The 16740-nt window shown below is 35.9% G+C and overlaps 1 protein-coding gene across 4 annotated transcripts in view; it reads left to right on the plus strand.

Moving 5' to 3' along the window:
- CEP112 (centrosomal protein 112) overlaps positions 1–16740 on the plus strand; it is a 460069-nt gene that overhangs the window by 14781 nt on the left and 428548 nt on the right. Inside the window, exon 2 of one of the 4 annotated variants that reach the window (XM_046677466.1) lies at positions 8042–8278. The exons of the other annotated variants lie outside the window; for them this stretch is intronic. The gene's annotated coding sequence lies outside the window, so the exon portion shown is untranslated. The remainder of the gene's footprint in view (positions 1–8041; positions 8279–16740) is intronic. 4 annotated transcript variants of the gene reach the window in all.

Below are 16740 nucleotides of genomic sequence, written 5' to 3' on the forward strand. Positions count from 1 at the left end.
TTTCTTTTTTGCTCACTTGCAATAAAATGGCATTTTAATGCAAATTACTCCAGTATAAGGTGTTAGTTACCACTTATGTGAGTAATTAATGGGAAAAGCAGGCAAGCCTTTGGTCCTACTCAATCCTTCAGATTTCATAACTTCAAAACAGCCTTACCTGACGTCCCAGGTCTGTTTAGGTGACCCTTTTATTTACACCAAAGTACTCTGTGTTTCTCTGTTGCTCTCATCAATGTGCAAAGGTTCCATATCTGTCCTCTGTGCTGGATTGTAGATTTCATGAGGCAGGAACTGTGTTTTTCCTATTTGCACTATATTTCTGGCGCTTGGCACTGAGTAGGAATCTGTTAGGACCTCGATGAGTGTTTGTATTTGGTGGGTGCATGTGTAAATGAATGAATGGGTTGTATTGGGCACCGCCACATGTGTAATCTAATCTGTACAAAAACACTTTGAGATAGGTCTATTGTGGCCAACAGAATGGCCCAGAAGGATTTTTTTTTAAAAACTTTTAGAGAAAGCTGAGGGAAGGATAAATTTTAGAACAAGTTAAGAGAAGTATGGATATAGGATATAGAGATGCCCTTCACATACCGTAAGGAATATAAAGACGGCAGAGGAGCTGGAAAAGACATGCTTAAATATCTTTCTGGTCAAGTGTTAGAATATCCCTGAGGCTAAAGGCCAATTAGGGTTGTAAAACAAAACTCACGATATCTTTTCTTATATGTTTCTCTTAATCTAATTCAGTTTATTTTAAAATTTTGATTTGACTTAAAATTTTATTCTGCATGTACGTTAATGGATATTTATAATTTTACATATATGAAGGCATTTAATAAAACTAACATTTACTTTAGCTAAATGCAATAAAATTGATTTTAAGGGCAAATACATAATATGTGAGATGAGATCAGAAGTGGTGGTGAAGCATCTGTCATTGACCTGTCTTTGTATTTCTTTTCTAAAGTTGCTCCTTTACTCTGAGTGGTCATACTGTGCTAATGAAAAAGTTAGTACCTGCTAGTGTTGACCCAATACATCTAATCAGGTCTGCAAGAAATTGTTTTAAAAAGTTGAAGAGGCCTATAATATTTGACACATGTATGTTTTTATAGTGAATAATTTATTGTTACTTAGAAGTGAAGTTTAATGCTGCCTCATAAATTTTACAACCACTTCAACTTGTCCTTTGAAAAACCTCTTTAATCTTAAAAGATTTTCCCCCTTAGTGTTTCTTTTTTGATCACTTTATAAAATCCTGCTTTACTTAGACCTTTTTGTATGTGAAGTATTTCTAATGGCATTTTCGATTATGCTGTTTGTGTCCTAGCCTTTTTATATTATTAAAGATGCAGAGTCCTTTTGAAGCCTCTTTGTTAGGACTCCCTATTCAGAGGAGATGGCACCTTTCCTTTACCTTTCTTCTTCCTGTAGGATACGGTATGTAGCCTCGTTCCAAACACGTTAGAAGTATTATGAGGTTATATTCTACCAGGCTTATTATCATGCTTTCTTTTTCCCACCAAATATATTATGCACTAGTAAACTTAGCATTTCACATCAAACAGCTTCAACACATAGCTTGTGTTGTCCCATCCTGGTTTTATTCTTTGCTTTCCTTTTTTATATTTCTTGTTTTAGGTTGTGTTATTACCCATGCTTTCTTTTAAAGATTTTATTTATCCTTTTTCTCCCCAAAGCTCCCCGGTACATAGTTGCATATTTTTAGTTGTGGGTCCTTCTAGTTGTGGCATGTGGGATGCTGCCTCAGCATGGCCTGATGAGTGGTGTCATGTCTGCACCCAGGATCCGAATGGGCGAAAACCTGGGCCGCCAAAGAGGAGTGCCAAACTTAACCACTCAGCCATGCGGCTGGCCCCTGTGTTTTCTTTTAGAAAAAATGCTTTCCAAACTGCATTGCTATTTTCGTAGAGATTTGTTATTGCATTTTTATGTCAAATATCTGCTTATTTTCTTAACAATGAAACATTTTAGTTATATTTGAGTTTGGAGCGTGGTTTTACAAAATGGTACTGATGAGACGTAGACTTAGATCTCATCCCTGTCCAATTTGGTTAATTTCATTTAGTTCTACAACCATTAGCTGTATCTATATGTATTACTTCTTGGTCATCCTTCAGATACTTGCCATTGAGATCTGGTAAAGACCTTAATTGTCTTTGGGGTAGACAGCCTTCCAGGTGGCCCCATGATCCTCCTCTGGGTGCTCACAGTCTTGTATAGTCCCTTCCTCTTGAGTGTGGGTAGGACCTGTGACTTGCTTCTAACTAACAGAATATGGCATGGTGATGGGATGTCACTTCCATGATTACATTGCGATATGTAAGACTCAGTCCTGCTGGCAGAGTGGCTGTGGAGTCTTGCTGTCTTTTCTGTGCTGGCTTTGAAGAAGCAAACTGCTGTGAATCCTGTAGCCGTGAGGAACTGAATGCTGCTGACACCCACGCGAGCCAGGAAAGCGGATCCTTCCCTGGTTGAGCCTCCAGATGAGAACCCAGCCCTGGTCAAACCGTGACTGCAGTCTCATATGGCCCTAAGCAGAGGACCCGGCTCAGTGTGCCTGCACTTCCGACCCTCAGAAACTGAGAAAATGTATGTGTGTTGTTGAAAGCTGTTAAGTTTGTGGTAATTTGTTATGCAGCCATAGATGACTAGTGCAATTTTTATCCTCATTTTAGAGTTATGCAATCTATAAACAATGCATCCTTGTTATAAAAACCATAATGTTGAAATATGTAGAGCAAAAAGCCAAAGTCCTTTCCGTGTCCTCCTTATTCCACTTTCCTCATGAGAGGTAATAGTCATCAGCAATTTGATGTGTATCATTCTACAACAGACACATACCCACACGTATATAATTAAAAAATCATAAATTGGCTTATATTATATGTCTTGTTCTGAGACTTGTTCGTCACTTAACTGTGTCTTAAACCTGTGTCTTGTAGTCTGTGTAGTCTTTTTAATTGCACACAATAATTTGTGGTGTGGATTTACTGTAATTTAATCTGTCTCTGTTTCTTTCAGTTCTTTACTGTTATAAAGAATGCCTTTGTTAGCATCCTAGTACATAGACGATTATGCACCTGCATGTGTTTTGGGCTGTTGTTGGTTCCCAGAAAAGGAACTGCTATTTCAGTAGCTGTGCACATTAACAAACTTAATGGATGAACTGTTGGTGGGATTATTAGTAGGTTCAGCAGCTTTTGCAATGGTAACAGAAATCTACATGGGCTAGTATAGAAAGATCTCTAAGATATATAAAGTTCAAAAGAAGTCCATAAAAATACAGTAAGCTTCCATTTGTGTGTGTGTGTGTGTGTATTTTCAAGATGGTATATGGATACGTGTGTGCATAAGTGCATGGAATATTTCTGGGCTCCACATATGACTCTGTTTTACCTTTAGGGAGTGGGAATAGTCTGGTGTAGAGAGTTAAAAACTTTTATTGTACATGTGTTTGTGTTATTTTTAATAATCATATGCTTATTTTTTGATAGGTAACTGTCAAGGAGCCCTCCAGAATACCAGCTTGTTAGAATATTTGGGTATATACATGTTAATAAATTGAACTATGTATAACAAGTACAGATTTAAACATAAGAATGAAATTTTCCAGTATATATTCTGCATGTTTCTGGATTCCACTTGCATTTCTACTTTGTTAAAACAGAAAACAAGTAGGAAAAGTTGTACCATTTATGAAGCATGTACTGTATGCTAGATACTATTCTAGAAATCTGTAAGTCATCTGATTTTATCCTCTCTACAATTCTGTGAGGTTGACATGATTGCCCTTCGTATTTATAGATGAGGTAACAGCTTCAGTAAGGTTCTAGTATTGGAATCAGGTTTTCATCATTCCAGACCACATGTTCTTTCTGGTATACCATATAGGTATGAGTACTTTATTCAGCAAATATGGAAATTTCACTTTAATCTGTTTTTCCCCCTTGAGCTGCATCAGCAATCCTGGTGACTGTGCCTTTGTTCTTGGTTGTTTCCGGGTTAAGCTGAAATGAGGCAATTTGCCTTTGTTCAAATCTACCCTCTGACACTTGGCAACCATGTGTACTCAGGCTTGTTACTTAATTTCTCTAAACCCCAGTTTCATCGTTTGTAGGATGGAGACATAGAGCCTTTGACGGGACCGGTGAAAGTGTTAGCTGTTGCTTCCCCCATCGTCATTGGTGTGGTGATTGTTGTTTGAATAGTTCATACAGGGGCTTGCTTGTTATATTTTTGGACCATTCTTTTGTTTCTTTAATTATGTAAACCTTCCAAAGGATATTATCTTAAAATACATTGGTCATTAATTATTTTGAGTAACCAAAAATCATTTTGTGTTTCTGAGAAGATAAATTCATGGTTATGCAGAAAGATTCTGATTGTGAGTATGAATCCTACACACTCTCACAATAATAGTGGTAATAGTATTTTAGAAGAGGCTTTGAAGGAATCTTTATTTAGATAATTTAGCAAGTCCCATTTTCCAGGATAGAAGAAACACAGTATGGCTGGCCCCATTTTTTTGCCTCTTGCCGCATCATGTATTAGAAGCTCTGAAGTGATATTTAGACTTCAGTTCGTGTCATCTCTGTGTATTCTTTTTGTGCATTATCCCAAAGACAGAACACAGAGATAATAGGTTGTATTCTTGTCTTACAATTCTGTGAAAAATGTTTTGAAGCTTCTTTTTAATGGCTTGTAACTATTTTTATGACATTTTCAGTGAAGTATGATGTGGTCTGATAGCTTCTCACCAGAGTGCAGTTAGGTTCTGAGATAGGGAGAGATGAAAAAGAATGATTTACAGCACTTATTATTTTACTTGAAACTTTGATTAAGAGTTATGAGTTAGGAGAGAGCGAAGAGGAGTGGTGTTGAATCAATCCCGCCCTTCAAACATCCTTTGCAGTGGAAGAAACATCAATTCTGCTTATTTATTTATTTATTTTTAAAGATTGGCACCTAAGCTAACATTTGTTGCCAATCTTTTTTTTTCTTCTTCTTCTTCTTCTCCCCAAAGCCCCCCAGTACATAGTTGTATATTCTAGTTGTGGGTCCTTCTGGTTGTGCTCTGTGGGACGCTGCCTCAGCGTGGCCTGATGAGTGGTGCTAGGTCTGCACCCAGGATCTGAACTGGCGAAACCCTGGGCCTCTGAAGCGGAGCATGTGAACTTAACCACTCGGCCTCGGGCCTGGCCCCTAATTCTGCTTAGTTTAGGGGACTTTATTGATGGAAAAAAAGGCATTAATTTAGATTTCTTTAGGTGCCATTTTATAAAGACCTACCATCTGAATTGCCTAAAAATTGTAGGAGTGTGCAAACAAGTATTATTTTTTGTATGTTACATTTACCATATTAGATTTAGGTTACCTTTATATAAAGATTTATCTTTTAATTTATGTTGTATCCTCTAAATAGTAAATGTGTTCATACCTATAAGAAAGGACTTGGAGAATAATTATCTTATTTTAAATGATTATAGAGGACTATAATTTTCTCATCTTGCTTTAATGAGATCTTTGCGTGGTTTATTTGATGCCAGATTTTAGTTTGGAATGAAGAATCTAATTATAGTTCTGCCCTTATGGAAAATATGATTTGCTTTACAATGATCCTCTTTATGATGTGGTTTTCCAGGAATGCATTGCGGCTGAAAGCTAGGACTGTCTCCCCATATAGCTAGCATTTCATTTGCTTGTGCAGTTTAATAATGTGGCCAGCAGATGGTGATCAAGTATAATGAAAATGTACTTGTGATTGAGTATGTTGATCTATGTGAAAAAACATTTTTCACTTTAAAAATACTTATTTAATTTTTAGTCTGCATACTCAAAAAACTATTTGAGAATCTTTTTACTTTGTTAAACCCTATTTTTATATGTAAATGATGCTAACGCTATAAATAGCCCCTGTTCTTAAATTGTTGGATGAATTTATGGGGTAACCAATCAATACTTTTCTTTCCTGATATTCTTTATGTATGTCATTGGCATAAATAGCTGTGGTTAAGATTACACATAGTAAAACATCCTTAAATATTATTCACAAAAAACTTATTCATTTTATTTAAGTATAGCCCCATTGTGTGGGGAAACGTTCTATAGCAGCACTGTCCAATAGAACTTTCTGTGATGGTGGAAATGTTCTATAGCTGTGCTGTCCAATAGAACTTTCTGTGATGGTGGAAATGTTCTATAGCTGTGCTGTCCAATACAGTAGCCACTGTTTACGTGTGACTGTTGAGCACTTTAAATATGGCTAATGTGACCGAGGAACTGAATTTTGAATTTTAATTAATTTAAATAGCCGTATGTGATTAGTGGCTATTGTATTGGGCTTGGAGTTCTAGACCTGGATTGTCTGCTGGGCTGTTGCAGACCTGACCTACTGGATGGAGAGCTGCTGTGTAGGCAGGGAAGTGGATGGGGATAGGGACTAGGAGTTGGGTATAGGTGCACCTCAACTGCCTCTGCCCCAGGGGAGACCGTTATTCTGTGCTTACTTACATTTTGCGGTTATCTCCTATCTTTGATGATGGTCGCGTCATGATCATCATCATCATGACCAGCATCTAGTCACTCTTCTGTTGGTCAGTCTCTGGTTTCAGAGGAGCTCTCTCCAACAAATCTTTTTGAAAGAAAGAAAAATTAATCTTTTTCATCATTTAGTTGGGGATAAATCTGATTAATTTGATATTTTTGATCCAATGGATTCTTGTTAGATAGACACTTAACTATGAGCTCTAGAAATAAGACTGCTACATAAATGAGGAATGGAAACTCTTTCTTAGGGTACTCAGTAAAGCATAACGTTTCACGCACTCATAAAACCAGTTAGCGGCTCATTAATTTTCAACATTAATGTGCTAATTAATTATCATTCTCAGGTATTTACCAAGGCAAGGCCAAGTGGCAACAATTTGTAACTGAGATTGAATAGGTTTGAAAATAATGGCCTTCCATTTCTTTTAGGCTATTTTTTTTTCCAGTGAGTCAGATTTTTGACAAGTTTAGTCACTTTTTCCTAAGTTTTTTGATGAGTGGGGCTTTGTAATAGTATCTTTTTATTTCACAAGCAAGTTTCTTTTTGTGAGATCATGATATTGAAAAGTTTGTCCTTTTAATAAACAAAAAAAGATGACAGTAAGTTTATAAGTATATTGTAAAACTTAATTTTAAGGGAATTAATAACATACTCTCTGAGTGTTGTACTTTTAAACCAGAGATATACTAATAAATGGTGATTAAATGTGTGACTTCTAATGATGGTTTTCATTTTTAATTTTTTAAATCACGTGTTATTTTAGAGTAGGAAATGGGAAAAATGTGAAGTCTTAAAATGTTTATGAATATCTGGTCATTTTTTAGTTTTGTCAAGTTTCTCATTTGTTTTTCGTTTAGTTTTTTTTTTTTATTCCTAATGAGGTTCCCTGTAAAAAATTAAAATAAATATGTTGCGGATCATTGGAAGTTATTTTCATTTTCTTATTTTTAGTGTTATTTGATACTTTACTGCATTATTAATTGTTGCTATTTTTTTATGTTTCATTGGTATTTTGCAATACCTTAAGAAGACTGATCTGCACATAGTGTATAACGATATTACCTGCGGCTTAGATGAATGCAGAGATGTGAAATCTAAAGTTAGTTTTCATTTTAGTTTTCTGATCATTTATAATGTAGTATTTATATTACTCTTAAAATGTTTTGCAACTGTGAAACTTAGTGTACTTGTTAAAAGTGTATGAATACGCACAAGTACAGTTTAAGGAACAATTATAAAATAAACATCCCTATACTTTTAACCCAGCCAAGAAATAGTGTATTGCGGGATCTTTGGGTGTTCTTCCCCTGTTGGCATCTCTCCTTCCCCTGAGAGGACCACTGCCTGTCTTTTGTGTTCATCATATCTGTGCTGCTGCTTTTTGTCCTTGTTGTTTTTTTGTTATAGAAGTAGAATCGTACTGTATATATTATTTTGAAGCTTGCTTCTTTCTCTGGTATTTTTCAGATTCATCCGTGTTAATAAATGTAGCTGTAGTTCATTCTTTGTTTTGTGGCAAACTTTTAAAATCAGTGTATAGCATACATACATCAAGACAAACAAATCTTAATTGTAAAGCTTGATGAAGTTTTACGAAACGAGTACATCTATATAACCATCTTCCAGATCAAGATAGAGAACATCACCAGCTCTCCAGAAACCTCTCTTTTGTTCCTTACCAGTCATTTGTCATCCCCACAAAAGGTAACCACTATTCTGCATTATATCACTACAGATTAATTTTAACTGTTTTTATTTCATAAAGTATGTTCACTTTTTTCTAGCTTCTTTTCTTCAATATTATGTTGTGAGATTGATCCATGTGTTGCGCTTAGCAATGGATTACCCTTTTTATTTTATTACTGTGTGAATGTGTCACATTTATATATCCATTCTTCTGGTTGGACATTTGGGTTGTTTCCAGTGGGCTATTACAAATAATTCTACTGTGAACATTCTTTTACATGTCTTTTAGTGCACATACGTGCACTGTGTTGACTTGGAAGTGTAATTACAGTAGATAACTGCTAAAGAGTTTTCCAGAGTGGTTGTAGCAATTTACATTTCCACCAATAGGATTTTAAAGTCTCTGGCTCCCCATCTTTACCAATACTTGATTGGTCACTTTCTTTTAGTTTTTGCAATTCTAGTGTGGTCACTGTGTGTTTTAATTTGCATTTTCTCTCATGACTAATGATATTAAGCACCTTGTTCCATGCTTCTTGGCCATTTGGATATTCTCTTTTGTGATGTTCTTATTTGTTTTTTTATTCATTTTTTAATAAAAATGGTTTGTCAGTCTTTATTGATTTATTGCAATTCTTTATTCCAATACGATATTCAATATAATCTAATACTCTAATACAAATTCTTTGTTCATAAATGTATGTCAGATATCTTCCCCCTCTTTCACTGGTTTGTTCTGTTGAACGTTACTGGTTATAATGTAGTTTTATTTGTCAGTTGTCTCTGATACTGCTTGTGTTTTTATGTGTCCTGTTTAAGATTTCTTGCCTTGCCTCTCCCAAGATCACGGAGATACTTGCCTGTGTTATCTTCTAGAAGCTGTCTTATTTTACCTCTCTCATTTAGCTATATGCTAAATCTGGGATTGTTATGTATGAAGTGAGGCGGGGTAATTCCTCCCCCCGCCATGTGGATGAAGGATAGCCATTTAGTCCAGCATCATTTAAAAAAAGCCTTTCTTTCACCCACTGCTGTAGTTGATACTATTGTTGTAAACCATGAAATCTTACTTGTGTGGGTTTATTTCTGGACTCTTGTCTCCTCCATTGATCTTTTTGTCTATGAGTCTGCTAATACTGCACTGCCTTAGTTGCTGTAGCTTTAAAATAAATCTTGATTTTTAGTAGTGTAGTATATGCACTCCAGTTTTCTTCTTCTTCTAGATAGCCTTGGCTCTTGTTGGTTCTTTGCATTCCCGTATAAATTTTAGAATAGCTTGCCAGTTTTTACACATGCACACACGCACACACGCACACACACCCTTGTTGAGATTTTGATTGGGAATGCATTGTCTATAGATCGATTTAGGAAGAATTAATATCTTTATAATATGGAAATTATACTCCAAGCCCCAGGCAAGCAGTGGTCTGCTTTCTGTCACTATAGTTTTGCCTCTCTAGAATTTCGTGTGAGTGGAATCATAAACTGTGTAGTCTTATGCATCTGGTTCTTTCACTTAGCATATTGTTTTTGAAGTTCATGTTGCATGTATGAGTAATTCATTCCTTTTTATTCCTGAGTGTATTTCATTGACGAGTATATCACATTTTGTTTATCCATTCACCAGTTAATGGATATTTGGATTGTTATCAGTTTTTGCCTGTTATGAATAATGCTTCTGTGGTCATTCATATGCACATTTTTGTTTGGCCATGTGGTTTCACTTCTTTTGGGTAGACATCTAGTAGTTGGTAGTGTGGTAAGTGTATTTTTAAACTTTTCTAGGGAATTATCAAGCCATTTTCCAAAGTGCCAGTACCATTTTACATCCCCATTAGCAGTGTATGAGTTTTCCAGTTTCTTCACATCCTCAACTCTTGGTATTGTCAGTGTTTTTGATTTTGTCCATTTGAATAGGCCAATGTGGTAGTATCTCAATGTGATTTTAATTTGCATTTCTCTAATGGCTAATGATGCTGAGCATCTTTTCATGAGCTTATTGGCCATTTCTATATCTTCTTTGGAAAAATGTTTATTCCAATAGTTACCTGGTCCTCACACACCCAACACACAGTAATAACTATAGACATTTCTTAAAAGGAGATTAATAGGAGGCAACAAAGGAGTCAGTGGTCCATAGCAATTCTGAAATCCAGTTGGGCAAATATTGGAAGTTCCTTAATTAAGGCTCAACACCTGGAAATAATACCCCATGTCTCTTGGCTCCTCCCACCAGGCCCTTAATTCTGTCTTCTGAGTTATCCTTCTTTTTTCATGAAAGATATCATGTGTTTGCAGTTGAGTAGTTTGTGTTCACAGTCGAATAGTTTTCTCAGTCTGCTTCCTTCTGGAAGAATTCTGAGAGTCCAGTGGCCCTTTTTCATTTTGTACTCTGTCCCTTTCAGTCCAAGGGGGCAGTGATTTTGCTGATATAATTTCCTCAGAAACTTTGTAGATCTCTCTTTCCTTGCATCTCATTTGTGTTCACTCCATTAGGCAAATGCCACCTGTACTAATCTCTTTGCGATAAGTCCTTGTTACTTTGAGTTGCTTCTGAGAAGATTGAAGGATAATGAACTTTCTAGAGTCCCTGTTGTTTGATTGGCGGGATCTGTAAGCCACACCCTTAATCTTTTTAAAGGTCTCTATGTGTGAGTGTATAGTACTCTGATGTACCCTCTTTGATCTTTTTGATCTTAACAGTGTTTTTCATTTGTACTCTTGGCTTTATCTCTAGGCCATGCCCAACTTTGCTTGGATTCCTTTTCTTAATTTAGCATCTTTTGCCATCTGGAGAGACTGAGAATTTTTAAAACCATAATATACTGGTTCTTTTTTTTTTTTTTTTAACTGCCATTTACTTAATTTATTGCTCTCCTCTTGCATTTTACTATAGGCAGCAAGAAATACTTTGCTTGGAAATCTCCTTAGCTATATCACCCACTCAATTCATTAGGTATATTTTCTATTTTACATGTGACTGAAGTAATGGTGTGGCTTTCTGCCGCTATGTAAAAAAGGATCTGTGTTCCTCTAGTTTTCAGTAACATGCCTCTAACTTCCCCTTGAGCCCTCACTGGCAGTGTCCTCAAATTTCCAGATTTCTACTTAGAGCCTGTTTGAGTCAATTTTGTCTTTCTCTAGCACACTACTAAAAATCCTTCTAGCCTCTGACCACTACCTGATTCAAAAGACACTTCCACATTAGGCAGCGCCTCACTTCCAGTTACCAAAATCTGTATTAGTTACCTATTGCTGCATAACAAATTACTCCAAATCTTAACAGCTTAAAACAATAAACATTTATTATATCATGGAATGGCTTAGCTGGTTGTTCTGGCTCAGGTTCTCTTATAAAGCTGCAAACAAACTATTGGCTAGGACTATGATCTCAGTTGAAGCTTTGACTTTGGGGGGAATCTACTTCCGTTCTCACTTGTGTGGTTAATAGGGTTCAGTTATTTGTGGGCTGTTGGCCTGAGGGCCTCAGTCTTTTATGGCTGTCACCCAGAGGCCTTCCTTAGTTTCTTGCTGTTTGGACTTCTCCATAGGACAGCCCACAACATGGCAGCTGGTTTCTATCACAGAGAGTAAGGAAGATTGAAGCTACAGTGTTTTTGTAAGCCAATCTTGGAAGTGATAGCCAATTACTTTTGCCAGATTCTGGTTATTAGACAGAAGTCCCTAGGTTCAAGGTTTCTACATTCAAGAAAGGGGCTTCCACAAGTACATGAATACCAGGAGGTGGGATCATTAGGGGCTATATTAGATGTTGCCTAGCATATACCCAGAACAAGTACTAAAAAATATAATAGACATATAGCTAGAAAGAAATATAACTAGAGGGATTAAAATGGAATACAATGGAATAGTCAGTGAAGACGAAAGAAGGCAGGGAAGGAAGAACAGAGGAACAAAGGGGAGATGGGACAAATACAAAAACAATAGCAAAGTAGCAGACTAAATATAACCATATTAATAATTAAATATAAGTGGACTCAACACTCTAATCCCAAGGCAGTTATTGTCAGAATGGATGAAAAAACAAGAACAAATTGTGTGTTATCTATAAGAGATATACTGCAACTACAGAGACAAGTAAGTTGAAAGTAAAAGGATATAAAGAGATGTACAGTGGGAAAAATAAGCATGAGAAAGTTGGAATGGCTATATTAAATATCAGATAAAATACTATGGACAGCTAATCTTCGACAAAGGCGCTGAGGGCCTGCAATGGAGAAAAGAAAGTCTCTTCAACAAATGGTGCCGGGAAAACTGGACAGCCACATGTAAAAGAATGAAAATTGGCCATTCTTTTTCACCGTTCACAAAAATAAACTCAAAATGGATCAACTAACAATAATGTACAACTGAAATTTCACAAGGTTGTAAACTATCATAATCTTAATAAAAAGTTAAAAAAAATGGATCAAAGACCTAAAGATTAGGCTGGAAACAGTAAGTCTTCTTGAAGAGAATATAGGCAGTACACTCTTTGACATCAGTTTCAAAAGAATCTTTTCAGACACCATAACCCCTCAGACGAGGGAAACAATAGAAAGAATAAACAAATGGGACTTCATCAGACTAAAGAGCTTCTTCAAGGCAAGGGAAAACAGGATTGAAACAAAAAAACAACCCACTAATTGGGAAAAAATATTTACAAGTTATTTATCTGACAAAGGGTTAATCTCCATAATATATAAAGAACTAATCAAACAACCCGATCAAAAAATGGGCAGGGGACATGAACAGACATTTCTCCAAAGAAGATATACAGATGGCCAATAGACACATGAAAAGATGCTCATCATCACTAATCATCAGGGAAATGCAAATCAAAACTACACTAAGATATCACCTTACACCTGTTAGAATGGCAAAAATATCCAAAACAAAAAGTGACAAGTGTTGGAGAGGTTGTGGAGAAAAAGGAACCCTCATACACTGCTGGTGGGAATGCAAACTGGTGCAGCCACTATGGAAAACAGTCGGGAGATTTCTCAAAAAGTTAAAAATAGAAATACCTTATGACCCAGCCATCCCACTACTGGGTATCTATCCAAAGAACTTGAAATCAGCAATTCCAAAAGTCCCATGCACCCCTATGTTCATCGCAGCATTATTTGCAATAGCCAAGATGTGGAACCAACCTAAATGCCCATCAACTGATGATTGGATAAAGAAGATATGGTATACAATGGAATACTACTCAGCCATAAAAAAATATAAAATCGTCCCATTCACAATAACATGGATGGACATTGAAGGTATTATGTTGAGTGAAATAAGCCAGATAGAGAAAGACGAACTCTGTATGACTCCACTCATAGGTGGAAGTTAAACATAGAGACAAAGAGAAATGATTGGTGGTTACCAGGGGTAAGGGGGGTGGGGGTGGGGGGTTAATCCCCATGATAAACACAAAGAAAATATATACAGAATATACACAAAAGGCAATGAGAAGGTAATCAGAACATATTACTACAAAAAATCAACTAAACGCAAAGGGATGCAGTAAGGGAGGAAATGAAGGACAAAAAAGCTATAAGACATAGAGAAGACAACAAAATGGCAATATTAAGCCTTTGCCTATCACTAATTAATTACACGGTAAGTGTAAATGGATTAAACTCTAGAAGCAAAAGACATAACGTGGCAGAATGGATAAAAAATGTCAGTATTCAACTATATGCCATCTATAAGAGACTCGTTTTAGATCTAAGGACACACAGAGGTTGAAAGTGAAAGGATAGAAAAAGACATTCCATGCAATTAGTAACCAAAAGAGAGCAGGGGTGGCTATATATCATACAAAATAGAGTTTAAGTAGAAAACTGTTATAAGAGACAGGACATTATATAATGATAAAAGGGTCAATTCACCAAGAAGATATAATATAAACATGTATGCACCAATCATCTTAAATATATGGGGCAAACATTGACTGAACTGCAGGGAGAAACAGAAAGCTGTACAACAACAGTGGGAAACTTCAGTACTCTACATTCAATTGATTGAACAATCAGAATATAGAAAATAAAGAAAATATATAGAAAATAAAGAAATAAAGGACTTGAACGACACTGTAGACCAATTGGACCAGACGATATATCCAGAGTGTTCCACCCAACGGCAGGAGAATTCACATTTTTCTCAAATGCGCATGGAATATTCTCCAGGACAAACCATATGATAGGCCACAAAACAAGTTTTAATAAATTTAAAAAGATTGAAATCATAGTATCTTTTCGGATCAAAATGTAGGGAAACTTAAGAAATCAATAGTAGAAGTAAACTGGGAAATGCACAAATATGTGGAAATTAAATTACACACTCTTAAGCAATGTGTTAAAGAAGAAATCAAAAGGGAAATTAGAAAATATCTTGAGATAAATGAAAATGAAAGCACAACATACCAAAAACTTATGGGACACAGTGAAAGTAGTGCTAAGAGGGAAACTAATAGCTGTAAAAGCTTACATTTAAAAAGAAGAAAGAGCTCACATCAACAATCTAAATTTACACCTTAAGGAACTAGAAAGAGAAGAACAAATGCTAGAGCTAGCAGAAGAAAGGAAAAAAAGTGAAAATTGGAGCAGAGATAAACAACAGAGATAGTGGAAAAACGTTAGAGAAAGTCAATGACACCAAGAGTTGTTTTTTGAAAAAAATAAAATTGACCAATCTTTCTGAATTGGCTAGAAAAGAAAGAAGACTCAACTAAAATCAGAAATGAAAGAAGGGACATTACAATTGATTTTACAGAAATAGAATTATAAGTGAGTATGATGAACATTTGTATGTCAACAAATTGGATAACCTAGATGAAATGGAAAAATTTCTAGAAACATACCATCTACCAAGACTGAATCATAAAGAAATAGAAAATCTGAACAGATCTATAACTAGTAAGATTGAAGCAGTATTCAAAAACCTCCCAATGAAGAAAAGCCTAGGATCAGATGGCTTTACTGGTGAATTCTATTAAACATTTAAACAATAGGTAACACCAGTCCTCCTCCAACTCTTCTAAAAATTGAAGAGGAAGGAACACTTCCAAAGTCATAGTATGAAGCCAGTATTAACCTCATATCAAAGCCAGAAAGAGACATTTCAAGACAAGAAAACTACAGACCGATATCCCTGATGAATATTGATGTAAAAATTCTAAAAAAAACACATGCAAAAACTAGCAAGCAGAATTCAGCAGCACATTAAGAGAATTATATACCATGACCAAGTGGAATATATTCCTGGAATGCGAGGATAATTCAACGTATGAAACTCAATCAGTATAATGCACCACATTAACAGAATGATGGAAAAAAATGCATGATCATCTCAATTGATGCAGAAAAGCATTTGACAGAATTTAGCATCTTTTCATGGTAAAAATACTCAACACACTAGGAATAGAAGGAAACTACCTCAAAATAATAAGGGCCATATATGAAAAGCCCATAGCTAACATCATAGTTAATGGTGAGAAATGAAGCTTTTCCTCTAGGATAAGAACAAGACAAAGATGTCCACTCTCATCACTTCTATCCAACATAGTCCTGGAAGTCCTAGGTAGGACAATTAGGCAAGAAAAAGAACAGGCATCCAAATTGAAAAAGAAGTAGTAAAATTATTTCTGTTCACAGATGACATGATCTTATACGTAGTAAACCCTAAATATTCCACAATAAATTCAACAAAGTAGCAGGATACAAAACCAACACAAAAATCAGTTGCATTTTTTTTTTTTTTTGAGGAAGATTAGCCCTGAGCTAACATCTGCCAATCCTCCTCTTTTTGCTGAGGCAGGCTGGCCCTGAGCTAACATCCGTGCTCTTCCTGTACTTTATATGTGGCATGCCTACCACAGCATGGCTTGCCAAGTGGTGCTGTGTCCACACCCGGGATCGGAAACAGCGAACCCTGGGCTGCCGAAGCAGAATGTGTGCACTTAACTGCTGTGCCACTGGCCTGGCCCCTCAGTTGCATTTTTATACACTAACAACAATTTGAAAAGGAAATTAGGAAAATTCCATTTATAATAGCATCAAAAAGAATAAAATACTTAGGAATAAACTTAACTAAGGAGGCAAAAGACTTGTACGCTGAAAACCTGCAAAATGTTGCTGAAAGAAATTAAGACATCAGTAAATAGAAATACATCTTGTGTTCATGGATTGGAAGGCTTGATATTGTTAGGTTGTCAATACTACTCAAAGTGTTATACAGATTCAATGCAATGTCTATCAAAATTCCAGTGTTTCTTTTTTTTCCAGAAATAAAAAATCCATCCTAAAATTCATATGGAATCTCAGGTGACACTGAATAGACAAAACAGTCTTGGAAAAGAACAAAAAACTGGAATTCTCCTACTTCCTGATTTCAAAACTTGCTGCAAAGCTACAATAACCAAAATAGTGTGGTATTGGCGTAGAGACAGACATACAGACTAATAGAATAGAATAGAGAAATGTTGA

This window comes from Equus quagga, chromosome 11, assembly GCF_021613505.1.
Source record: "Equus quagga isolate Etosha38 chromosome 11, UCLA_HA_Equagga_1.0, whole genome shotgun sequence".
NCBI classification, from domain to species: Eukaryota; Metazoa; Chordata; class Mammalia; order Perissodactyla; family Equidae; genus Equus; species Equus quagga.